Genomic DNA, 26,027 nt, shown 5'->3' on the forward strand with positions numbered 1-26,027 from the left:
CTGAGCAGGAAACATTTGCTCAGCGTTCAGCTTCAAATAAGGCTGCTGCATCCTAAATATTCAGCATATTGAACAGCCCAAAAGCTTCCTATGTATTCACAATTGATCCTAAAGCAGCTTGATTCAAGTAGCTTATAAGACTGCAATTCTAAGCATATTTACTAGGGAATAGGTCCCACTAAACTCAATGGGATGTATTTCTGGGTAAACATAGATAGGATTGGAGTTGATTCTAAAAATATTAGATAAGTAGATTATCTAGTTAAAGGATTGATGTGACTGCCAAAAACACAAAGTGGTGCAACAGGTTTTGTTTTGTATTTTAAAAGCATTTTCTGTACAGATATTTTCCAAAACACTTAAATTCAAGGACATATGATTTGGCTACCTTGTACGCTCTTTTAAAAAACAAATAAACAGAACTCCTCCCCCATTTTTTTTTTAAGGCCTGATATCCCATTGCAAATAAGAAAATCCAAAGTTTGAAAGTCATCCTTGGACTCTAACATAACTAGGGATCGAATCAAACAAAGAATTCATTCCATACCACACAAAGGCCAGTCAAAAATAAAAATCAGTTCAGGAGAGAATAAAGTTATCCTATCCTTTCTTAGTGTCACTGAATTTGGCGATTTAACTCCTGGAGCAACACAAAAGCAGAGCAGGAAAGCATTTCGAGATAAGAGGACAGAACCTAATGGATATTTTCAGTAAGCCTAAAAGCTATGTTACCACTACAGTACAAAGATAATGGTTTCTACCTCTCCAATTCCTTGCAATGATTGTTTTGCCAATATACAGTATAAAAGAAACAAAGGCTAATAATTGCTTGTCAGCATTGACGAAGCATGACAGGCATCAGGAACGGGGACGGGGGATTGCCATTTCACAGCTCCATTCAATATTAACAGGCTGAAAATACAGCGCATATCGTATACCAATGAAATCAGCTCAGGATTGAGCAGGAAAGGATACTTGAAGGTCAAGTTAAACAAGCTGTTTACATCTCTCTACTTAAAATACATTCAAGGATGTGAATTGTTGAGATAATTTACAGTTGTATAGAATGTGATGTTATAAATCACACAATAGATAGAGCTATTTGCGATGTGACAGGTTAGGTCCAATTAGGTCTAAAAATACACCAACACTGGATGTCTAATTCAGGGGAAGAATGTATATACCACAGAAGCTTCCATTGCATAAAGGAAGAGTAGGTTAATTATTGCAAATGGAAGGTAGCCTGCTCACAGGCAGAGTCACATTATGCAATGCAGGCTTGAAGGCGAGATCTCGCTATCAAAAAAGAGCACTGTTTAGAATAACAAAGCATAGGGCTTCATCAGACGAGTGTTTTATTGCACGCTCGCTGCCCACTCAGTTTTTTATGCCTCCTTTAGATGACACCGTCCGCCATCCGCTCCTTCTTGCCTTTTTTCCATCACAAAATGGACCCCTCTTAATCAGACTTTTTTTTAGGAAATGGAAGGTGCCACCATTTCCTGCTGTGTGCAGAAAAAGTGGCATGATAAAAACGACCCCTGAATGGGCCGCATGGTCTTCGTTTACTTCCTCTTTCTTCTCCAGGAAGAAAGAGGAAGTATCATGTGACAGGAGCAAGGGCAGAGAAGCGATGGTAGCAATCTGCAATTCCCCCCCCCCCCTTCCATCTGATGATGCTCCAAATTTCACTGAAAGACTTCTCATTTCAGAATGCGGGGAATATTTTTTTTTAATCCATTTTGACTACACATGCAACAAGATGTTTGAAACAAAATCCCCCTTTTTACACTCTCCACTTAATTATGATTTAAGTGTTGCCATGATGGGCAGAATGGAATATAAATAAAACAAAATAAATAAACCAGAAAAAAGTGAAACATTAATTTTTGTTTATTTTTTAAAATATATCCCACTTTCACTCCCCCACAAAGAAACTCAATGCATCTTACAATCAAATATACACGCAACAGAACCAAATCCACAAAATGTAACAAACAACTATTAGGAAATACCAATCTTATAACACCAAAAAAAAAAAAAAAAAAATCCAGAATCACTGAAAACAGCAACAGTGAAGATCAATTTTGCTGCATGGTTTTATCCTGGTTGTGCTTTTTGTACTGTATTTTGTATTTGTGTTTTTAATGAGAGCTTCAGCTATTGGGTGGTATAAAAACGTAACAAATAAATAAATAAAACCAAAAAAGGGTTGTTGGTGCTAGCATACATGTCACAACTATGACAAGTAATGCTTGTGGAGACTATACACCTGGACCCATAGTTAAAAATATATATTTAGTATCCATTGATTTCTTGATATTTGATTCAATGCTATCTCTTCATTTCATTTCATATAGCTATTATTATTATTATTATCATCAACAACAATGTTTGGGCCATTCTGCCATGCCCGGCACAGCCTGGGTGTGGGGAAGCATTTGTGAGCAGGGGAAGAATAGCTTCAGCTATTCTTCGGTATAGAAATGCAATAAATAAATATTACAAATAAAATAAGAATAGAGATGAGCCCTTCTGCTATTGGCTCTGAGCAGGTGGTGCCACCAAGCAGGGAGGGTTTAACGTTGGCCTATAAAGAGGCACTTACAGGGTGGCCTGTGGGAGGGCGAATTGTACAGCGCCAACCCACGGGACATGAATAGCTCGCCCTACTCAGAAAGGTCTGAAAACCAGGCCAAACCGAATGCCCTTTGCAGGTCTTTAATAAAATGTGGTCCTGTTTAAACCCAACGTTCTGTGTGTTGTCTCTTTATTTACTGACCTCTGTCTCACAAATATACCACCCCATAGCTGAAGCTCTCTGGGCAGTTTACATAAGATTAAAACATTGAACATTTAAGAAAACAGATACACATAATTTAAAACCTGTAAAACATAAATTTAAAAACCATAAAACGGATAAAATACAAAGACAATATGTTTAAACAGATATTGATCTGAGGTCAGTTAGAAAGCTGAACATGTGCAGTTAAATGCCTGGGAGAAGAAAAAACTCTTGTCCTGGTGCCGAAAAGATAACAATGATGGCACCAGGCAAGCTTTGTTGCGGAGATCATTCCATAATTGCCGGGGGGGGGGGCACTACTGAAAAGGCCCTCTCCCTTGTTGCTATCCTCCAAGTTCTTCAGAGTAGGCACCCGGAGGAAGACCTTAGATGTTGAATGTAGTGTGGAAGTAGGTTCATGAGTAGAACCGGCACTACAAGAGTTTGGAGAAATGTTTTTTATGCTTGCAAAGCTCAAGTCTCTTTGAGCTTGCTCCATAAGTTATTACTCTCTATGCCTGTGAGGAATTTATTGAAGCTCCATTTCCTTTTCCCTTTCACACTCAATTGAATAGACTGGAAAGTGATCAAGACTCTGATCCAATTGTCATTAAAGTCAACAGGGGGCTGGGGAAAGCCCATTAATATGAATGGTCTCCATTAGGAATCATGCCCCATATGGCTTCCAAACTGCTGAGGTATCTGACTTGCATAAGAATGTACATTGTAAAAGGAACAAATGGTAGGCCCTAGAATGGAGGGGGTTGACCTCTCTCATTCTTGACTCAGGAGATCAAAAGAAATGATCCAGATTCCAAGCTGGTTAAGAGTTCCAGTTGGGTTAAGATGTGATGAGGCTGGAGGGATGGTGGTTGTTAGGGGCAAAGAGGAAGGAAGAGACTTGCATCTTGTGGTGGTAAGTTCGGATAAATACTGTGGAGGTAATCATTAACTTCTTAAAAAAATACTTGTTAGTACATGAAAGGGACGATGGAGAAACCGTCATCTGTACAGCACCATGTACAATGATGGTGCTATATAAATAAATAATAATAATAATAACAGAAGAAATAATTATTTGATAGATTTTCAAAAGCAATATGAAGCCCACCTCCTAAATTAAGGGAGAAGCTGAATAATTTGTATTGGACTATTAATACCATTAAAATTGATTGCCTTAAGATTTGTTGTTCTACTGTTAGATGAAAAGATACATCAATGTCAGTTTTGCACCAGAGACCCTCCTCCTTCAAATCCATCAATGACTAGATTAAGGCTCCAATTCTGTATCAATTTACTTGAGAGTAAGCCCCATTGAAACCAACAGGACTTACTTCAGAGTAGACATATGTGGGACTGCACTATACATTTATTTTCCTGTCTTCAGTTCAAAAATGTTTTGAAATGTTTCTAAAGTTCAATTGAGCTTCAGCTACATAATTTCTACTGAATACTTTAGGGCAACAGCAGGCATTACTTTAAATGTATCTCTAGCAGCCATGTTTTTTCATTTTTATTCCAGAATAGGTGCAGGCCCTAATGTGAAGGGCATAGGGATTTGTAATATCTGGATCAGGGTGCCTGCACCTACTCATATATATATATATATATATATCTGATAGATATGGGTTCAGAAGCTTTCTACATAAGTTTTTATTGTGTGCTCATGATTGCTCACTCATGGTAATTTATTTATTCATTGTATTTGTATACTGCCCAATAGTCGAAAGTCTCTGGGTGACTCAAAAAAGTTAAAACCATGAAGAACAATTCAAAGTATAAAACAAGGAGCAGTAAAAAAACACAATATAAAAATACAATATGAAAACACAACCAGGATGAAATCAAGCAGCAATGCAGAGATTTATACAGATTTAAAACAGCAGAGTTAAAAGACTAAGATGATTAACTGTTAAAATATTGGGAAAATCAAAAGGTCTTCACCTGGCATCAAAAAAGAGAATAATGCAGGTGCCAGGAAACCTCTTTGGGGAGCTCATTCCACAGCCAGGGTTCCACAGCATGGAAGGCCCTCCTCCTGGTAGCCACCTGCCTCACTTCCTTTGGCAGGGGCTCATGGAGTAGGACCCCTGAAGATGATCTTAGGGTCCAGGCAGGCACATATGGGAGGAGGCGATCTTTCAGATAACCTGACACCAAGCCATCTAGAGCTTTGAATGTTAACACCAGCACTGTAAATCGAGCCTGGACCTAGACTGGCAGCCAGTGAAGTTAGCAAAGGACTGACGTGATGTGGTCTTATTAGCCAGTCCTCTTAACAGACGTGCTGCCCTGTTTTGTACCAGCTGAAGTTTCTGGACTGTTGTCAAAGGCAGACCCACATACAACTCATTGCAGTAATCCAGATGAGAGTTTGTGGGTCCTTTACATGAAGTGTCATCCTCCAGGGCCTCTCCTGTGCTTTGCAACCATTATCATGGGTTATTGTTGTTTTTCCTAATGAAGCAAGTCTGGTATTATATAGAAATGGAACAATGAGAGTCTCCTGTAATTGCACAATTCCACAGCTCGCTCCCCCCCTCCCACAATGGTTGTATAATGAAACATATAGAAAGGCAGATAAAGAAAACCCCCAGGAGAAAAGCATGTGTAAAGGAGCCGATCTTAATCCCACAAGCAATCCAGAAGCAAAAGCCTCCGTAAAGGTGTGGATTAAAAGCCTCATGGAGAAATTAGCTACCGAGCCACATACAAGTTTATGTTGTTGTCCTACAAAGCCCTAAACAACTTGGGACCAGGATACCTAGCAAACCCCCTTCCCTTATACACATCCAGATGACGACTACAAGCATCAGAGGAGGCCCTACTGGCCATTCCGAGATGAACAGACCACCACCATGAAGAACCTTGGTGGCAGGCCTTCTCTGTGGTGGCACCCACCCTTTGGAGGACCCTCCCTTGTGCAGTTTGGGAGGCAGAAAACATAGAATCTTTTAAACATCTCCCGAAGACATACCTTTTTACAAAGGCTTTCCCTGCTCTTTAATGTTACTGGTTTTATATTGCCTTTTAAACTTTTAATGTTTAAAATTTATACTTGTATTTTATGGTTTTTAATTGTGCACTACCCAGAGAGCTTTGGTTGATGGGCAGTATAAACAACGTAATAAATAAGCCCTTAAAGTAATGTCTATTTTGGCTTATAGTTAGCCATTTATTTTGGAATGATGTGCATGAAAACTTGTCTTACTGTAAGAGCTTTATCACACCAGCATTATACTGTGCAATCACTGCAAATTGCATGCAAAGGACTCAGAAGTTTTCCACCTTATAATCTGCTTTGATTGTGAAGTACTCCCATGTATTAATTGTGCAATAAAGCAAAAAGAATTGCCGTATTTAGCCCCTACTTTTTGAGCGTATCTTCCGAGCCGCTGCTGGGGAGCAGGATTTTAAATAAATGCATACATCTGCGTAAGTTTTAAAGATAAAGACATCAAAATTGTGCTTTTAACCTGTTGGTTGTTTTATTATGGTTTTAATTTTTATGAACCGCCCAGAGAGCTTCGGCTATTGGGCGGTATAAAAATGTAATAAATAAATAAATAAATAAAATTGGTACAGTAATAGATATTAGGGAGAGCTTTAAGCATACCAAATTTGAATTGAATTCGGTCATTCATTAATTTTTTAATGATTTTTTACATTTCCCCCCTTAAACTCACTTCCTGGCATGTGAAGGAGCGCTGTTGCCTGGTAGCAAAAACAACAAGAACCGCGAAAGCTTAGCGCTACGGGGATAATCCGAGGGAAGCAGGTATGTGGGATGAAGCTTTACATGCACACATATAGCCACACAGGATTGTTTCTTCTTTTAAAATCCATGCTAGTCCTATTCAGGCATTTGCTGGGAGAGGTGAAGGGTGAGGTTCCTCTTCCCCCTTGCTGTTCCTTCCCCTGCCTCAAACCTGTTCTTCCCCCATCCCTGCTCCAGCTCTTTACCCTGGATCCTGCACTGCCTGGTCCTCCTTCTCCCTGCCCTCCCACAAATGTTCCATCCCTGTCTTGGACATGAGTTAGCATATTATATCAGTCTGCGAGGCATGCTCCCTCATGCCCCCTTTTCTGAAACCACTCCCCAACTTATTTTCTTCTCTACTGCCTCACTGCTAACATTGCCAAAGTCAAGGAATAAAAATTCTTTAAAAATCAAATACATGGATTTTTAAAAAAAAGAAATTGCAGGTGGAGGGAGGAAGTTTGATTAAGCAGCAGCAATGATCAAATGAAGAATAAAAGAACACACACACTGTCTTGCACTGACTGTAGCATTCTTGGTTACACAGCTGACCAACAGGCCAAGTAATACCCCAGACCAAAGTTCCAGCAGACAAGCTTTAGGTTCAGGCAAATACAGAAGCAGTCAAACAGGCAAAGGTCAAACACAGTGAGGCAGTCCATTACATACATAATCCGGTAGCAGGGTCAAGCAGAGATCCAAAGACATAGCACAGTGGTGCAAGGACAGAAGGCAAGAGAAGCTGGTGAGACATCTTTCCAGCAAGCTCTCACTGCTGGCTTTTATTCACAAAGGCTGCCGAGCCCCACCCAGTCTCAGCTGATGTCCATCAGAGTTCTCTGGCCAGATCCCTACTCTGGAGGAGTTGCTTTCTCCCAAGGAGACTGTTTTTGCAACTGAGTACTTCTTCTTACAGGAGGCCTACTGGCTTGTCACTTGAGGCGATGGTGCTCCTGAAGGTCAGGGGGTTGCTCAGCATCTGCTCCAGAGTCAGAGTCTCCTCCCCCTGTCAGGGAAGGAGCTGGAGTCATCTACCCTGAAGGCCCTGCAGCTGTCTCCCCTAAAGGCCCAGGCTCTTCCCCGTCTGGTGCCAGTACTTGATGTGTCTCACTGGTTTATGGGGGCTCTGCTTCCTCCTCTGAGGAGGATTCCTCTAGCAGGGGCATCTCTCTCTCTCTCTGACACACACACACACACACACACACACACACACACACACACACAGAGTAAGCAAGTTGTTCATTGTAGGATTATTGTGCTGGAAAGGCGAGGAAATTCTCAGTAACACCTCTCACTTTCCCCCTTCCAAGGTTCCAGGAAGTTTTAAAAAGGCTACAATCCCTACACACTTACCTGGGAGTAAGACCATTACACTCAATGGAACTTACTTCTGAGAAGATACTGATGATTCCACTAAGGAAATGTCTGTGCTAGGCGGCCATTTTATTTTCAACATTCTAATCTATCTGAGGCAGGAGGGAGGGGGAGAGCGACACTACTGAGCATGTGTCACGCTATCCCTGAAGAAGGCCTCTGTATTCACTCTAATAGGATGAATAAATATTAATTAAAATCAACCAAAGGGAATTTTAAAAAAAGAAAAGCCATTCCACTAACTACAATGAAGGAGGACGAAGACACCACCACTGGATAAATGGGTAAGGGGCTGAATAATCCAAATTTTATGGATTAAAAACCAACAGCCTAAATTATCAGAACCATTTTGATCCAGAGAAGTTTTTTGTTTTTGTTTTTTTGTATTTTAAACTCCCCTTCTTCCCTCAATCTTTCACCAATCTTCTTGAAATTTTCAGGGTATGTAAAACCAACTATTCTTTCTGGCACATGTAAATTTCAGGAAGATTGGTGAAACATTTTTGATTTTATGAACATTAGAATGACCCCCCCCAATTACCCCTTTATAATGGTAGAATACTCTCCGACCTTAACTACAGGGACACTGCCATGTCCCTGTAAATATGCATATTTCATGATTCCTTGAGATTCATTCAAGCTGGTGACCTAGAGGTGGAAGCCTCTGTATCTTATTACCATTCCCATGAGCCATTCAGTCTCTGAATTTGTGAACCTCTCTGGAGCAATTGCATGGTCTGTAGCAGCACACCTATCAGGGGAGCAAAGCTGATTAGCTGAAGCCTGCCTTGCCCTGGAATTTAGATATCAAGCTTCTTGTGGGCTCAAAGAGGCCCTGGTTTGCTCTGCATTCCAGGATTTATTACTAAGCAAAACCATCCTTTCAGCAAGCTTCCCTAACTCTTTCCAGTGTGATATTTCACCATCTCCCATCTCTCCATCAAACTTGTTTTCTACAGCAAAGGTGCCAGAATTTAGCTTTAGCTAATTAAACCCATGAGGGCTTTCCCCACCACCACCATCTCATTTCATTATAAGGAACGTTCGTTGTATCCTACCAGTGGTTTTGCAATCATACAAAAATACAAATGCGACACCAGTTTTTGGAAAGCGGGATAGCAACATCTTCAGCTTCATTCTGTCAAAAACAAAATTCTTTTACCTCATAAAATATGTCTATGCCATTGAATCCTGACTTACTGTCATTTTATTCATAGATAGATAAGAAACAGGACTGTTCATTTATTAGAAGGAATACTTGTATGTCGCTTAATATTATAAAATCTCTAAGTGTCATCCTACAAATGTCTCCTCAGAAGTGAGCTATGTTGAGTTTAGTGAGACTGAGGCTGGATCTACACCAAGCAGAATACAACACTTTGAAAACGGTTTGAAAACTGTATATGGAGCACGTCTTGGGCCCCAACAGTTGTCAATACCATTTTAAACAATTTCAAAGCCTAGGCCAGATCTACACCAAGCAGGATGTAGTACTATCAAAGTTGTATGAGAGCAGTATATTCAGGCAGGATCTACGCTGCTGCTTTATAGTGGTATCAAAGTGCACTGACAACTGTTAGGGTCCATGACACATGACACATACCGCTTTCATACTGCTTTCATAGTGTTACATCCTGCTTGGTGCCAATGTGTTATGGGCCCCAACAGTTGTCAGTGCACTTCAATACCACTATAAAGCAGTAGTGTAGAACCTGCCCTAGCTAAGTGAGCATAGAATTACAACCTAAGACCATTGAACTTCAGCCTCCTCTATCCTATACTTCTGCAAAAAAATTAAGGCTTAATTTCATGAAATGACTGAACAATGAGATAAGCTACAAGTGTTTGGGTTAGGAATAGCTTTCAGGTTAAGAACAGCATAGCTTTGAATGATCATTTTTCACATCCGAGTTCATGAACTGCTTTACTTGTCATTGTTGTCATCACACAGATACCCTTCAGACATCCATCTCTTTGTCATGCTCCTAACTCTCATATCCAGCACTGAGGCTCTTGCCATGGGTGGACCAAAGGGAGGCCCAGGCTTGCTTTTCCAAATGTGGCCCTACCTTATGTGCACCGTTGGAATAGCTGTGGCTTAGTGTGAAGTATGGTGGCAAGAGGGGGCAAGTCAAGTTAAAGACAGGGGAGCTACGGGTAGGGTGATATAAGGTCAGTTGAAGTTTCCAATAAAATAATATCAGTCAAAAAATTAACAAACCAGCGAATACAAAAGTCAGCAGTGAATCCAAGGACTGTTTATTTAATTTATTTATTTACAATATTTATATACTACTCCCCATTCAAGAATTTCAGAGCGGTTGACAAATAGAATAAAAGAATAAAAACAGAATAAAAACACTATTAAAATACATTTAAAAAACAAACTGCAAATAAAACCACGGTGGGTCATTAAGGGAAGGCTTCCTGGAACAACAACATTTTCAGGAGGCGCTGGAAGGAATACAAAGTTGGCACCAGCCTGACCTCCAGAGCCAGGAGATTCCATAGGAAAGGGGCCACCACACTGAAGCCTCTTCTCCTGGTGGACTCCAATCAGACCATAGGTCCATGTGGAACCACCATGAGCAGGCCCTCTGATGACCTCAGTGACCAAGCAGGCTAATAGGGAGATGGCACTCTCTCAGGTATCCTGGTCCCACGTTATTTAGGGCTGTGTACACTAGTACAAGAACCGTAAACATGGCCCAGTAGTGGATAGACAGCCAGTGCAGTTCCCTCAGCAAAGAAGTTGCATGTTGGAAAGGGGCAGCTTTCAACAACAGCCAAACTTAGATTAAAAACTAAGAATGGACTGAATTAAAGAAATGAATGGGTGGGGGAACTATGCAGCAACTAAATCAAAAGCCAACCGGAAAAGGACCAACTTCAAGTGGGGATGGATCCCTGGCAGAGTATGAGACCAGCTGACCTTGCAGGTCAGGGTGTTTCACACTATGGGTGTCATTGCAGAAATGCCCCCCCCCATGCAGTTTCCACCAGCAATGCTTCAAAAAGGCCTTATCAATGCAGACACATCATCTCTCATGTGGTTTTGTAGCACATCAAATTTCCAGAATGAGAAAATGAACTCATCAGAGATGGTAATAACAAACAGACCATCTTCTTCAAACTTCCATCAATATTGAACACCGGGGCCTTTAGGCAAATTATAGGGCTTAGGGCCCTAGCGATAGGAACTTTTGCTATGAGCTTGAAGTCCCAGGTGTAACTCAGCAGCCTTAGCAAGAAATCCAGTCTGTGTCTCAGTATCGCTCCTGTCTGCCTACTTGCCAGATTGTTAGAAGTCAGCCTTCCCCAACTTTCCCTGCCTGATGCCCTACAGATGGACTTCAGCTTCTACCCATCCCAGGTTGCCTTGCCAATTGTCAGGAATGCTGGGAGTTGTAATCAAAAGCATTTGGAGGACACCAGGTTTTATAAAGATTACCAAAATATTGTACGTGTAGTGCTTTGAGCACTAATATAAACACATAAGCATTATATAAATGCAAAGTGATTTAATATAAATATGCAGAAAAGGGCAGCTAAAATGATGAAGGGGCTCGAACAAGGAGCAAAATGTGGGTTAATTAGGAGATTACAATGGTGAGGAGCAAGACCAACCCCTAGGCCTATCGTCAGTGGGCCCCTGCTTGGTTGTGGGTCCTTGGCATGAGCCCAACCACCCCTACCCTTGACGCCTGAAGCTGGCTATCCACTCACCATGTATTTTAGCAAAGTTTCTTTATTAAGGAACGGTCAACATTACAAACATCAATGTGGAACAATTTGTTTGTTACAATACTGTCTTCAACGCCTAGGAAGGCTATTTGTTTGTTTTGTTTCATCATTTCATTTTGTTTTTCAGTATAGGGAGGAAATTAGCCACATCCCTGAATTGCACTAAACCTTGTCAATAAACAACATTACAAGACACGAAATCATTACATCTGCTAGCCTCATTGCACTTTCAATGAGAAAGGCCTGTGCTCTAATCTAGTCTAGATACAGCAGGGAAAGCCCTGTGCATTTCTTACCAGGGAAAGAAGAGAAACAAGATATTTGAGTTTGATATTTACAGCCTTGTTCCTTTATAAGAACAAGCTGATGTGATTTTTCAATTTACTAAAATCTTTATTATATATCAAGGACAAAGAGAAGTTAACTTATGCCCTAGCTGGATCAAAATTGTGCTGGCGTCTTCTGGCCTGCTTCAGTGGCTTAAACCAGCCATGCATCATAAGTAAATCGTCCAGTTTAATCAAATTCCACTTGAATCTATGGTAGGGAGACTTGGAAGAGATGTGCAATATGTTGAAAAATGGAAATATTTGAAGGTCTAATCAGATCACTTTAAATGGAAAAGTAGTGATAGCTAAAGCCAAATGAAATTAGATTGCAGTAAATAGGAGGGAGATTATTAGATAAGGTCACAGTGATCAAAAGAAAAAATATGATTAGTAGACTGAAAACGCCATTGTTCAGGACAAAGTTGCTTCCTTTGTCTCTAACCTTGGTAGATCTGGTGTGTGTTCGAAAAAGACAGATTTATATCTTTAGCATATCTGTGAAATATAGATTGGATATTAACATGATATATAGGGTTTATTCCCTCTGGTATTATTCTACAGTTTCATTGACCTTAGTAGCCTTAAAGCTGTAACATAGAGGTCAAAGTTGTAGAAGCTAACAGTGGTTGGTTGAATAACATGTGCTTACATTGATCTCCCCCGAGAGAAGACATAATCCTGATAATCTCAGCATCTCTCTCTCTCTCTCTGTTTTTAAGTGTTTACCCTTTATAGAACCTGAGATACAAAACAAAATGTGTGAGCGCTATTATGCCCATTCATTTACTAAGGAACTAGCCTGCTCCCACCTGTCAATGTTTATAGCCAATGAATTAAGTCATAGCAATGATTGACACGCTAATTGTCTGGGGGACGGACTTCCTGATTCATTTTTAAGCCTTGAGAAGTGGGGGAAATTCCCTAGCAGAGAAGTGATACAAATAATTCAGAAATCCAGGGTTTTTAGTATAGCTGCAATCAGGCAGTGGTGTCTACACAAAGACAAAAGGTAGCAGCAATGCAGGAGTTCATGATCTTTGCCACTCAGGTAACTCTGACTAAAAATGTGATTTTAGTGGGAGGGAGAGTTTGCAAACATTTAAAAATTACTCTGACAATGCATGCAGGTAAAATCCATCATAATTATATCCATATTACCTATTGTTGAAACATTAAATAACTATCCCAGATTTCCTACAACCCTCAATGTTTGAATCCAAAAAACCAACAGTAGAAACACTTATTTGTCTTTGTCAAGAGGGAGGAAAATGTCGCCACCCCTTCCTTACAGAAGAGAAAAATGTTGCTTTGTCATAATAAAAACAAAGTGTGCATTCTTCTTTAATCACCCAAAAAACAGAGGAACAAATAAAAGAACAGTAAATAGACTGTTTTTATATTATGTTTTTATACTGTTTGTTTTATACTTTGAATGGTTTTAGTTTTTGTGAACCACCCAGGGAGCTTCGGCTATTGGGCTGTATAAAAATGCAATAAATAAAGATCTTATTGCACCATAGAAGGCAAGTAGAGTGGATAAAAGCCCTATTCGGGCATTTCATTCCTGGTTATATTCAACATGTGAGGATAGACAGTGCTCTAGTCCAGCCGCCGCCCTCCTTGCAAATTGTCATCACTCTCAACTCATGGAGGGCAGCAATCTGAAGGGGAGAGTCTTCTGTAACCTGTGGGTGCTCTCCGCGTGAGCCAGAATGCTGGAAAATTCATATTCTGGCTCACACAGAGAGCCTTTATGGAGGCTTACCTCTGCTTACCTCTTCAGATAGTCACTCTTTTTGAGTTGAAGGTGACAACTGCAATGAAGGACAGGGGCAGGGCTGGAGTGCTTCTTCTCTTTGCATGTTGAGTATAACCAGAAATGAAATGCCTGAATAAAGTGTCCTATTCAGTTGTCGCTACCCCAGATAATTTGCTGCTTCAATCTAAGGTTGTTTTGAAAAATAAACCAGAACAGTTAAAGCTGCAAGTGCCCTGCCCTCTTTTAAATCTGGTCACTCTAGTATAGCTCCTGCAGCTTTAACTGTTGTAATGAAGAGAGAATTTCATCAGGTTCTCCATATATACAAATGACACCTGCTGAAATTCCCTTTTCTATGCAACTTAACGATACAGGAGCCCTGGTCTCCTTTTCATATGGTCACCCTACCAAATGACACACAGTGGATCCCAGGGTCAACCAGGGATGACTACTCACTTTCCATGGGATAAAATGGACTACTTTTATCCTGATTTTTCCTGCAGTCCCAAGACAACCCCAAGGCCCATGGGCAGTGTTGTGTAGGCTCCTGGGTTCTCCCTGTGAGTAGTGGTGCTCTTTAAATGGGCACGTAGCTGCACAAGGTGACTCCATGCCCATCCGGGGTAGGGGTAGCAATTTCGCCATCCCCAGGATGGCTGCTGGCACTTTTCAGCACTGAGTTTTAAGTTTACCTTTTTTACACATGTGTCATGTAAGCTTTTCAGAGATGGGATAAGCGTAACCAGCCCTCTGAGTTTCTTATCTTCAAATTTTCTGAACCTGCCTTTGAAATGAAGTCAGCAAGTAACTTTTTGGAACAGCAGCAAAGAGTTGTAAAATGTTTAAATGGTTTTTAAAAAATTACCCCAAGGCTAAAACACTGGGTTTTTGTTTGTTTTTACTAGATGTTACTTATTGTTTAAAACTGCTTGCAGGAAGCCAAGCATGGATCAATGGAAGAGAACATCACTGACCTGCAAGTTTGCTAGCAGCTCAGATTTGATACGAAGGAGATCAATAGAACTGCTGCAATCAATGCAACCTTCCTGAAGAGCCTGTTGACTCATCAAAATTTAAATAAAGTTTCCATGTTTTTGGTAAATGCTCTAACAAATTACATCGGTTAGATATTCACAATCAATTCCCAACTGGTGGCACATGTTCATAAAATCAAGAAGAGGATTGGGATTAAACTCACTCATAGCAGAAATGTGCTTGCAATAGGTGAAAGTTATACTCAACTATGCCATAGGTGGCAATCCTAAAGTAAAGACAGATCGTCAATACTGTGTGTGTTTTCAGGTAGGGGAGGGGGGTTCACAAATCCTCAGAAAATGATGACTTGCTGTTCAAGAAAAGCTTTCTGGCATAACACACTGCAATTACATCAATCTCTAGAGTAGCCTTCCCCAACCTGGTGCTCTCTGGCTCATTTGGATTACAACTCTCAGCTTTTCTGACCATTAGGCATGCTAGCTGATGGGAGTTGAAGTCCAAAACAGCCAGAGGACACCAGTTTGGGGAAGACTACCTGAAAGAGCTACATGGTAGTATACCATGTGTTGTCATCTGGAGAGGATGGCAGAAAAGAGAGAGAGAGAGAGAGAGAGAAGCCACCAATGATCCTGCATTGTGCCCCATCAAAAGGGAAGGGAAAGTACTTGGGGGTAGAGGTAGGGTCACCATTTGAAAAGGAGGACAGGGCTCCTGTATCTTTAACAGTTGCATAGAAAAGGGAATTTCAGCAGGTGTCATTTGTATATATGGAGAACCTGGTGAAATTCCCTCTTCATCACAACAGTTAAAGCTGCAGGAGCTATCCTAGAGCGACCAGATTTAAAAGAGGGCAGGGCACCTGTAGCTTTTATTGTTGTGATGAAGAGGGAATTTTACCAGGTTCTCCATGTATACAAATGACACCTTCAGAAATTCCCTTTTCAATACAACAGTTAAAGATACAGGAGCCCTGTCCTCCTTTTCATATGGTCACCCTAGGAAGAGGGGTATCGTGGATGACTTTAGCAGAGGGCTCAAGGATGGCTGAAGCTAGGGTGGTCACTTGCAGCGCCAAAAGAGAGGACAAAAGAGGACACTAATTGGCATAAATTTTGCATATGCTTATTTATGTGTATAGATGCAAACTTAGAAATAATTGTTATAATTAAAATAGAAATACAGGACATTTTACCATAGTGTGGAAGACTGTGACCAGCTGTCCTCTGTGCCCTGCTCAGTCCCAAGTGGTGTTGATGTGCAAATTCAAGGTCAGCTCTTCTTTATTTTTGACCCCTATATGCCTCCAAATCAGTTCCATAGGATCCCCCAACCCTCCAGAGTAGATTTGGGGGTGCACAGAGAAGTATAGAAGGAAAGGAATCCTCTCCACCCACAATTTACATTTCACTGGCAGATGGCCAGTGCTGGCAACCCCCTATTATAATTAATAATTAGTTATTTATTTAATATCATGGAGCAATGCAGGTCGGCTCTGGCAAAAACAAAATTAGACATTAGACCATCCTGGATGTTTGATAGCTGGGGAGGATTTTTCTGCAGAATCTCAGCTTGTGCAGAGGAGAAGGGCCCTCGAAATGCAACCTTTCTTGGAACAGGTTTTGCACATCTCTGTCAGATACTGATCAGAGCTCTCTGTCGGACTTTGGTCAGGCGGTTCTCTGTCCCCTTTTTGGAAGTCTCTCAATGGAAGTATGCATGACTACTTATAAATAGTTCCCATTGAACTTTGTGTCAATGAAGCTTTTAGTGGCTTACCAGTCTGTTCCTGAATCGGTTTATGCAACACGTAGCAAAAGATGAGATGGGAAAATATCATTTGAAATGCTTAAATAACAATAGAGTGGGGAGGAAAAGCAATTATACGTAAAAACGCACAGCCATTAAAAAACTTAGTAAATTAATCAAAGCACAGAACAAGGTCCAAAAATGTTTTACATTGAGAATCAGGCACTAGACTGTTCAAGAAAATAACACTTCCTTTCTTTAACCGTAGCGTGTCTCTGAGTTGACTTTGTTTGTAACCTGTTGAAAAATATTTTCTTTTCCAGCATTCTCCGTAAACATCCTTTGGAGAGGGGAGGGGGAAAGCCAACTTCTAAGGAACCATTTTTGGTTTTTTTTGCAGAAAGTCAAATCCAGGAATCCATGTGCATGCATTCTCTCAGAGCTACAATTTTCTGCCCAAAGTGCCAAATATTTTATGCTCATACTCTTCTGGAACAAGTCCAACATTGTGTGATATCTCTAACCAGTAATAGCTAACTAATTATTACACCTTGGACTTTTAACATATGAAATGTATTTTTGCAATTAACCTTTAGTGGAAATAAATGGATTTTGCACTCGGATAATGGTTACACTTGAGGGACCTTGGTCACTTGGAATATTTTGCAGAAGAAGAGAAAACATCTAATTTCTCTGAAGCAATTACTATGATTTTATTATTTTGCTTTCAGTTCCCCAGTGTTTCTATTGCTTGGTTTTCTTCAGGAGAGAGAGAGAGACAGAAATTTTCACAGAAGGGCTGTCTGGTGTCCACCTAAGACTGAGACCTCCAACATGAAGCCCCTGTGAACCAACATGCCCCAGGCCCCTCTCTCAGAGTCTGCCAGGCTCTTTGCCCCTCCTGATTTTTATTTTGTGTCTTATTCTAGGGTGACCATATGAAAAGGAGGACAAGGCTCCTGTATCTTTAACAGTTGTATTGAAAAGGAAATTTCAGCAAGTGTCATTTGTTCATGGAGAAGCTGGTGAAATTTCCTCTTCATCACAACAGTTAAAGCTGCAAGTGCCCTGCCCTCTTTTAAATCTGGTCACGCTAGTATAGCTCCTGCACCTTTAACTATTGTGATGAAGAGGGAATTTCACCAGCTTCTCCATATACACAAATGACACCTACTGAAATTCTCTTTTCTATGCAACTGTTAAAGATACAGGAGCCCTGTCCTCCTTTTCATGTGGTCACCCTACTTATTCTTTGTTTCTTTTTAATTCAATATTTTCAACTGAGAAGTGAGCATGCAGCAAAGTGATTCAGCAACATCTTTATTTGTGTTCCAAACAATGTTTTTGTGTTTTAGAGCTCAGACTCCACTTCTGTTTTGTACTTAGAGACAAGTTACATTTCTTTCAGTTTCACCAGTTTGCCTTCTGGGAAATGGGTGTCTTGTTGTGACTGACTGTGCCCACCATATCAGCCATTTTGTCTATGGGCAAGCCTCCTTGCAGCAGCCATCTTATGAGAGTGCCCAAAACACTTTCTCAAAATTCCAAATGTGCCCACCAGCTGAAAAAGATTATGGATTCTTGATTGAAGAAGGGTTACCCCATTCCTGCAGCTACATGGCCAGGGGGTGAGACACTTCCCCTCTCTTGCAACATCGCTATTCCTGCTTCCCCACTGCTATTGATGGTGAGCCCACCCCCAGGTAGTCTGCATACATACCTTTGGACCAGGAAGAATATAAATAAGGTGTATCTAGATTATTGTATATTTATTTATACAATTAACATTTATATACTTCAGGTGAGAGTAGATCCACTTAAAGTTGCACAACTAGCCTATGACACATTGATTTCAATAGTCCACTATAAGTATGACCAAGTCTTGATCCAACCCTTTAATAATGACATTAAAATAATACAATATTTATATTTCTCTAATCTTTTAACAATGACATAAAAAAACTTATTTCCTGATCCCCTCCTTTCTATTTTCTTTTTCACACTCTACTACATCATCGCCTCAGTCCCTCTCTGTCTCTTTCAAACTGTTCTCTCTCTTCCTCAGGACCAGCCTGACTCAACAAGGAACCCTAGTGATAGACTTAGAGCAGCACTGTTAGTCAATGTCAGTGAAGCCATGCCTATTCAGCACACCCCAAAATCCAGGACAAAAGAGAATAAGAAGAATAATTAGGGAGCAAGCTCACTAAAGGAGAAATGTGCCACCAAAATAAGTTTTATTTTATTTTATTTTTATTCCACATTCTCGACTGCCCACTCATGGGTGTGTGTTTTTTGTGCATCCTTTAGACACCACCATCTGCCTCCCACATGCCTCCCGCTCTTTCTTGCCTTTTTTCCATCACAAAATGGACTCCTTTAAATCTGATTGATTTTTTATTTATTTTTGGAAATGGAATATGCCGCCATTTCCAGTGAGAGCCAATGTGGTGTAGTGGCTAAAGTGTCAGACTAGGAGTTGGGAGATCCGGGTTCTAGTCCCCACTCGACCATGGAAGCTGTGACTTTCGGCAAGTCACAGACTCTCAGCCCAGCCTACCTCACAGGGTTGTTGTAGTGAGGATAAAATGGAGAGGAGGAGGAGGATTATGTTTGCTGCCTTAGAGGAAAAAGGCGGGATATAAATGCAATAAATAAATAAGTAAATAAATAAGTTTCCTGCTATGTGCAGGAAAAGCTGCATGATAAAAATGGTCCCTGAATGGGACATGTGGTCTTTGTTCACTTCCTCTTTCTTCTCTGGGAAGTAATATGGGACAGGAGTGGGGGCAGAGAAGTGACAGTAGTGAACCATGATCCCCCCACATCTGATGATGCTCTAAGTCCCACCACTCCTTGTATCCTTTTAAAACCTGGGATTAATGAAAGGTTTCAATGTTGCATACAGTCTTTCCACAGTCATCAAATGTGCTTACGTATCTCCAAAGATCTCAGCCAAGAGCTGGGCTTGAGGTAGAGAAGGAAATTATCTTTCTGCTGGCTTTGGCCAACCTCTTGATCTCAGAATCCTTATCATACCACTTCCTTCGATGTCCAGTAGATGCTGCTAAAATATTGTAGACTCCTCATTATTGTCGGAGGGGACACAAATGCCTTGTATTTGTGGTTTGTAATTCAGCTATTGAGCTTCAGCTATTGAGCTTTGGCTATTGAGTGGTATAGAAATAAAATAAAATAAAACAAAGAACCATGAGAAGGGAGAGCAGTGACCTTGAAGTTGCCCATCATAAACAAATGCTATGCAAATCTGTGTTACCTTCAGACCTCCTTTGTGATGGTGCATTTCTTGCAAGTGGAGAAAGAAGCATAGAACAAAGACGCAGACACCAGAATTTGGGATAAACTAGGGCCTCCTTATTTAAACAATAAGGGAGATTCAACCCCTCTCCCCCTCCCCGGATCTGCATGTCAAAGTGCAGGAATCTAGAGCCTCAGCTAGGTCTAGCGCAATGGAAGTGTGAGGATCTTGCCCTCTGTTTACACACGGTAGGCAACGGCCTCGGACGAACGGGATGTTGCACGCACCATTTTGTGTTTTTTTGTAAGAAACAAGATGCGCATGAGCACTCATGCGCTCAAAGGTAAGTTTTTTTAAAAAAATATTAATTCCCCCGCTCACCCCACCCCACCCCCGATGGGCACAGAGCTCCTGGGGAGCTCTGCGCCCCATGTGTGGTAACCGCGAGGAGCTGGGACAAACAGCAACACCCACCCACATGTTCCACCATCTTGAGATCATCCCGAGACCAGGGGGAAAGTGAGCCTAAAGTGTAGGGCTATATCCTGAGCCAAGGGAGGGATCATCCCTCCCTGCTCCCGGGATCCCCTGTGCGTCATGTGGACACACAGGGACGATCCCGGGGATCGCCCTGGGATATCACCCCATCTAGCTATGGCCTATGTGTCCTTACCTCAAGCCATTTGCCTGGCTTCATGGGTGAGCCATTCTCCAATACTTGGTGTGGCCACCTCTCTGCCACACCCTTGCCTTATTATTATTATTATTATTATTATTATTATTATTATTATTATTATTTATTTATATAGCACCATCAATGTACATGGTGCTGTACAGAGTAAAACAGTAAATAGCAAGACCCTGCCGCATAGGCTTACAATCTAATAAAATCATAGTAAAACAATAAGGAGGGGAAGAGAATGCAAACAGGTACAGGGTAGGGTAAGCAGGCACAGGGTAGGGTAAAACTAACAGTAGAAAGTAACAGTAGAAGTCTGCACAACATCAAGTGTTAAAAGCTTTAGGAAAAAGAAAAGTTTTTAGTTGAGCTTTAAAAGCTGCGGTTGAACTTGTAGTTCTCAAATGTTCTGGAAGAGCGTTCCAGGCGTAAGGGGCAGCAGACGAAAATGGATGAAGCCGAGCAAGGGAAGTAGAGACCCTTGGGCAGGCGAGAAAGATGGCATCAGAGGAGCGAAGAGCACGAGCGGGGCAATAGTGTGAGATGAGAGAGGAGAGATAGGAAGGAGCTAGACCGTGAAAAGCTTTGAAGGTTAACAGGAGAAGTTTATATTGGATTCTGAAGTGAATTGGAAGCCAATGAAGAGATTTCAGAAGCGGAGTAACATGGTCGGAGCGGCGAGCCAAGAAGATGATCTTTGCGGCAGAGTGGTGAACAGAAACCAACGGACTGATGTGAGAAGAAGGAAGGCCAGTGAGAAGAAGGTTGCAGTAGTCCAACCATGAAATAACCAGTGCATGAACAAGCGTCTTGGCAGAAGAGACAGACAAAAATGATCGAATCCTGGCAATATTATACAGGAAAAATCGACAAGATTTAGCTACTGCCTCAATATGAGGAATAAAGGAGAGCGAGGAGTCGAATATAAAGCCAAGGCTACGAGCTTCCTTGACCGGAGTAAGCGTAACATTATTGACAGTAAGAGAGAATGAGAGATGAGGAGAAGGTTTAGGAGGAAAAACAAGCAATTCAGTCTTTGCCATATTGAGTTTCAAGCGACGATGACGCAGCCAAGCTGAGATATCTGAAAGACATGCCTTGATACGATCGTGAACATCAGGAGAAAGTTCCAGCGATGACAGATATAGTTGTGTATCATCGGCGTACAGATGATATTGGAGGCCATGAGATTGAATAAGCTTGCCCAAGGGCAACATGTATAAGGAAAACAACAACGGGCCAAGCACCGAGCCTTGCGGAACCCCTACTGAAAGGGGAAAGGAGGAAGACGAGCTGCCATTAGCCAACACGCTGAAAGAGCGACCCGCTAGATAGGAGGCAAACCAGTTATAGACAGAGCCACAAAATCCAAGGTCATGAAGGGAATCTAAGAGAAGATCATGATCAACCGTGTCAAAGGCTGCAGTTAGATCAAGGAGAATAAGAACGGAATAATGGCCTTTAGACTTGGCAGTAAGGAGATCATTGGTGATCTTAGTAAGGGCTGTTTCGGTGGAATGCAGAGGACGGAATCCTGATTGAAATGGATCCAAAGCATAGTTACTAGAAAGAAAGTCAAGACAGCGAGAGTAGACCGCACGCTCCAGGATCTTTGAAACAAAGGGCAACAAAGAGACAGGTCGGTAGTTAGACAGAGATAGCCTATCAAGAGTAGGTTTCTTGAGAATGGGGGAGACTGTAGCATGTTTAAAAGCAGAAGGAAATGAACCAGAGGACAGAGAAAGATTACTAATATGTAGCAAGGAAGGGAGGATAGCAGGAATAAGATAGCAGGACGCGAGAAGGAATCGGATCACGAGAACAAGTGGAAGGCTTCGAAGAGCGCAGTATTGTAGACAGTTCATCCGCAGAAACCGAAGGAAACGCAGAGAAATTTGCAGGAGGAGCTGACAGATGAGGAACAGGAACTGGAAGAGGAGCAGAGCTGGCCAGATCAGAGCGGATAGTTTGGATTTTAGCATTGAAAAAAGAGGCAAAGTTATTAGCAGACAGAGAGGCGGGGAGAGATGGCGGATTAGGCTTCAGAAGAGAATTGAAGGACGCAAAGAGCCGCTGAGGATGCCTAGCATTTGACTGGATCAGCGTTGAGTAGTACTGCTGTTTGGCCAGTGAGATGGCAGAAGAGAAAGAGGAGAGTACAAATTTGTAATGGACAAAGTCTGCCCGGTCCCTGGTCTTACGCCAAAGGCGTTCAGCTGCCCGGGAACAAGAGCGAAGGTAGCGGAGGGAAGAGGTGAGCCACGGTTGGGGTTGTGCCTTACGTGTCACATGCATGCAAGACATGTTAGATGCCTTATTCTTCTCCTCCCCACCCACAATGACCATTTTCCCACCCAAACCATCCCGGCTGCGCTGGTACCGGGTTTCTTTTTTTTATGTGTTAGTGGACACACTGACCTAGCATAACAGAGATTGGTCAAAAGTCAGCATCCACTGACTTTGGTGGGTGTTTACACTTCTTCTTCTTCTTCTTCTTCTTCTTCTTCTTCTTCTTCTTCTTCTTCTTCTTCTTCTTCTCCTTCTCCTTCTCCTTCTCCTCCTCCTCCTCCTCCTCCTCCTCCTCCTCCTCCTCCTCCTCCTCCTCTTCTTTTTCTTCCTATACCTATACCTAAATATACAAGATGAGTTAACAAAGAATTTAATTGCAAGCCATTAATTCATGGGTATGTTGTAAATTTTACAAATTGTCAAATATATTGCAGCATCTATTCTGACTGAGTCAAAGGAAAAGAAATCTCAGCAAATTGTGTATTTTTGTTGTAGTTGGGGGGGAAAGTGAATGCAAATAAAAAAGAACTTTAAAACTGTCAGTCAAGATTGGCCTGAATTCCAGAGATACGGAACACCTGCAGCGTCCACTGACTTTGGCGGGTGTTTACATTTTTTGCAAGTCAGGCCACTTGGGCATAATATTAGCAGGTTATTTTCTCTCGCTTGGCAGTAGCAGCAGGCTGCACACTCACTTATTATTCAACCTCGGGAATTGTTTGCTTCCTTCGGTAATGAGACTCTGTCCCCAATTCATAAGTGCATGATACATTCTTATTTCAGAAATGTGACAGAACATGAGAGATGCTGTCACTCTGAGCAATCTTCCCCAGCCTTTTTGACCTGCTGCAAAGAGGCAAAACAAAGGGACAAAATGGATTGCTTTATGATTTGTTAGCAAAGGTGAAAGGAGCTTTATGCCTCAATCTGTGGATTTAAAAACTTCACAGATACTCGCTGGCATGTGAATATATTTGCAATACACCATGGCTGCCATCGTGAAAGCAATTATTCCAGAGGCAGTGGGACAGCCCCAGAATGTGTGCTTCGAGGGTCTTTGTCAAAACGTGACATCATAGACTCACCGCTCAAACCTCTTCCATATAGTGGAATGCAGAAATAAAGCATGTTGAAATCCACAGGTATTGGGTAGGCATAGGAATGTGAGGTTTCCATCCAAAACTGAGAGCAGCAAAATCGGGCTTACTAATTTGATACCAACCAAACAAGCCTTCCCCAATCTAGTGCCCATCAGATGTTTGGGATTTTAATTCCCATCGGACCCAGTCATATGCCTAGGAAACTCTTAATACCATTATAATTGCTCCAGTTTCTGTTGGTCCAATCACTGAGCTCTACTGTATTTCCAGCTATTACTCTTGTTGCCTCATAATGATTCCTGTTTATTATTTACCATTAAGCATAATGATGAGGCGGCAGATTTTAGGTGTCCCCAAAGGGCAGAAAATTCTGTTTTTGCCTCAGGCAGTGCAAGACAAGTAGACGGTTCAGAGTCCTGTTAGCAAAGGAGGAGAGAGAGGTGAAAAAACACCTCATGTCTCCTTTTGCCCTGTTGACTGTAGCCTGGCGGGGTGTTGGATTCTTGGAAGCCTCCAATCTTGGAGGATTTTTTGATACAGGCATCAACCCCATAGCACTGTGCTCTTAGGGCAGGATCTACACTACTGCTTTGAAGTGCTTTATAACAGTTTTGACAACTGTTGGGGCCCAGGACATACTGCATATACAGTTGTCAAAACTGTTATAAAGTGCTTTAAAGCAGTAGTGTAGATCCAGCCAGGTCTCAAAATATCATGGGCCAGCCTTGCTATAGGTAGAGGGTCCTTATCATAGACTGCACTTTAGAGAGAATGGATCAGTGTCCCAAGAAACTTCCAGTCTAAATGTTAACAATTAGTGTAAGGGAGGGTACAGTGGCCGGGGTGGGTGGGGAGGACAGGCATACCAAGGGATGGATATGAACAAAATATTGAAATAAAGAAAATATGACAGAAGCATGAATGATGCCTGTTAAATGTATTGGATCTTGACCATCAGGAATTCTATGCACGAGACTCTGTATAATACTCTTTTCATGCCACTTATCTGAACAAAGATTATCAGGCTTAATGACGGACCATTCTGTGGTGAAATTCTGCAAGGGCCAGCCCTGCAATGAGTTTGTTATGTTGAAGGGGGTGAGCAGGGGGACAATTTATATGATGGGCCAAGCTGTGATCCCAAAATAACTCTGCTAGTCAATCTGCCATGTCTTCCAGTTCCCAGCTTTGTAAACATGGAGCCTATTTACACTGTTGATGTGGCCTCGCAGGTTTTCATTTGGGACAGCTGCAAATGGGCATAGCACCTCCTTCATGCACCCTGGGCTATTTATTTATCTCACTCATCTTTGGGATTCGGTGTCATGGTTTTGTTATTTACACACAGCGCCTTCCGAGATGGTAAATAAGATTTTGTTCCCCTTCTGTGTAAACAGTACACAGCCTGTGGATCTTCACAGATAAACTTCAGATAAACAGCTGTACGGATGCTAATGGATATGTTTTGCCGAGTGGTTGTAGGGTCATAAATCTAGGGCTCCTTGGCCCAGCCCTCCCTCCCACTCCATGAAATAAAGGTCAAAATGTGCCCTGTAGGCTTAAAGAACAGCTTGTAAACTTCGCTGCAACATGAAAGATAGATAGCTAAATACATGCAGGCAAAACCCAAAGTAAATTGCTTGCAGAAAATGTATTAATGGTCAGATCGGAAGCTCCTGTCCTTTCAATGATCTAAAAATACAGAGGAAGACTGTGTAGAAGCAGAATTCATGTAAGATTTTAAGGGAGGCGTAGTAGAATGATGTCAGATTCTATTCTATTTTCATCAGGAGTTATTTTTAAAATAGATAGAAATAGAAGCTCTTGCCTTACCTTTGAGAAACCCTTGCATTTTCAGGAGTTCAGCTATGCCTGCGCATTCTCACACTCCTCCTTTAAAGGATCGTACTTGGGTAATGCAAGTGTGCATCAGATTTCAAAGATGAAGGGCAGTTGTGGGGAAATGGTGTTTACTCTGTGGAGCCAAGGTTCGCAGGGTCCAGATATACCCCTTGTGCCAAATCGTTACGATCCCATCATGATAACCCTATGTCCTGATTGTACATTTATACCTCATAGAGCATACAATGACATTGGTTGCAGTATTTTGGATAAAATGTGGAATAAAAAAGCAAGAAATAACACTATGAAAGGGGAATATGGAATGTGTAATATCTCCCAACAGTTATCAGTGCACTTCAATACAA

The 26,027-nt window shown here is 41.5% G+C and overlaps 1 long non-coding RNA gene across 1 annotated transcript in view; it reads right to left on the bottom strand.

The window, feature by feature from the left end:
* The window catches only part of LOC134398403 (uncharacterized), a 61,144-nt gene extending 35,420 nt beyond the window's left edge, over positions 1–25,724 (bottom strand). Inside the window, exons 1-2 of the long non-coding RNA XR_010025413.1 lie at positions 25,654–25,724; positions 24,135–24,236 (exon numbers count right to left, since the gene is read on the bottom strand). This is a non-coding gene — a long non-coding RNA (uncharacterized LOC134398403). The remainder of the gene's footprint in view (positions 1–24,134; positions 24,237–25,653) is intronic.
* Positions 25,725–26,027: the final 303 nt, after the last annotated feature.

The sequence above is a fragment of the Elgaria multicarinata genome, chromosome 4, assembly GCF_023053635.1.
Source record: "Elgaria multicarinata webbii isolate HBS135686 ecotype San Diego chromosome 4, rElgMul1.1.pri, whole genome shotgun sequence".
NCBI classification, from domain to species: Eukaryota; Metazoa; Chordata; class Lepidosauria; order Squamata; family Anguidae; genus Elgaria; species Elgaria multicarinata.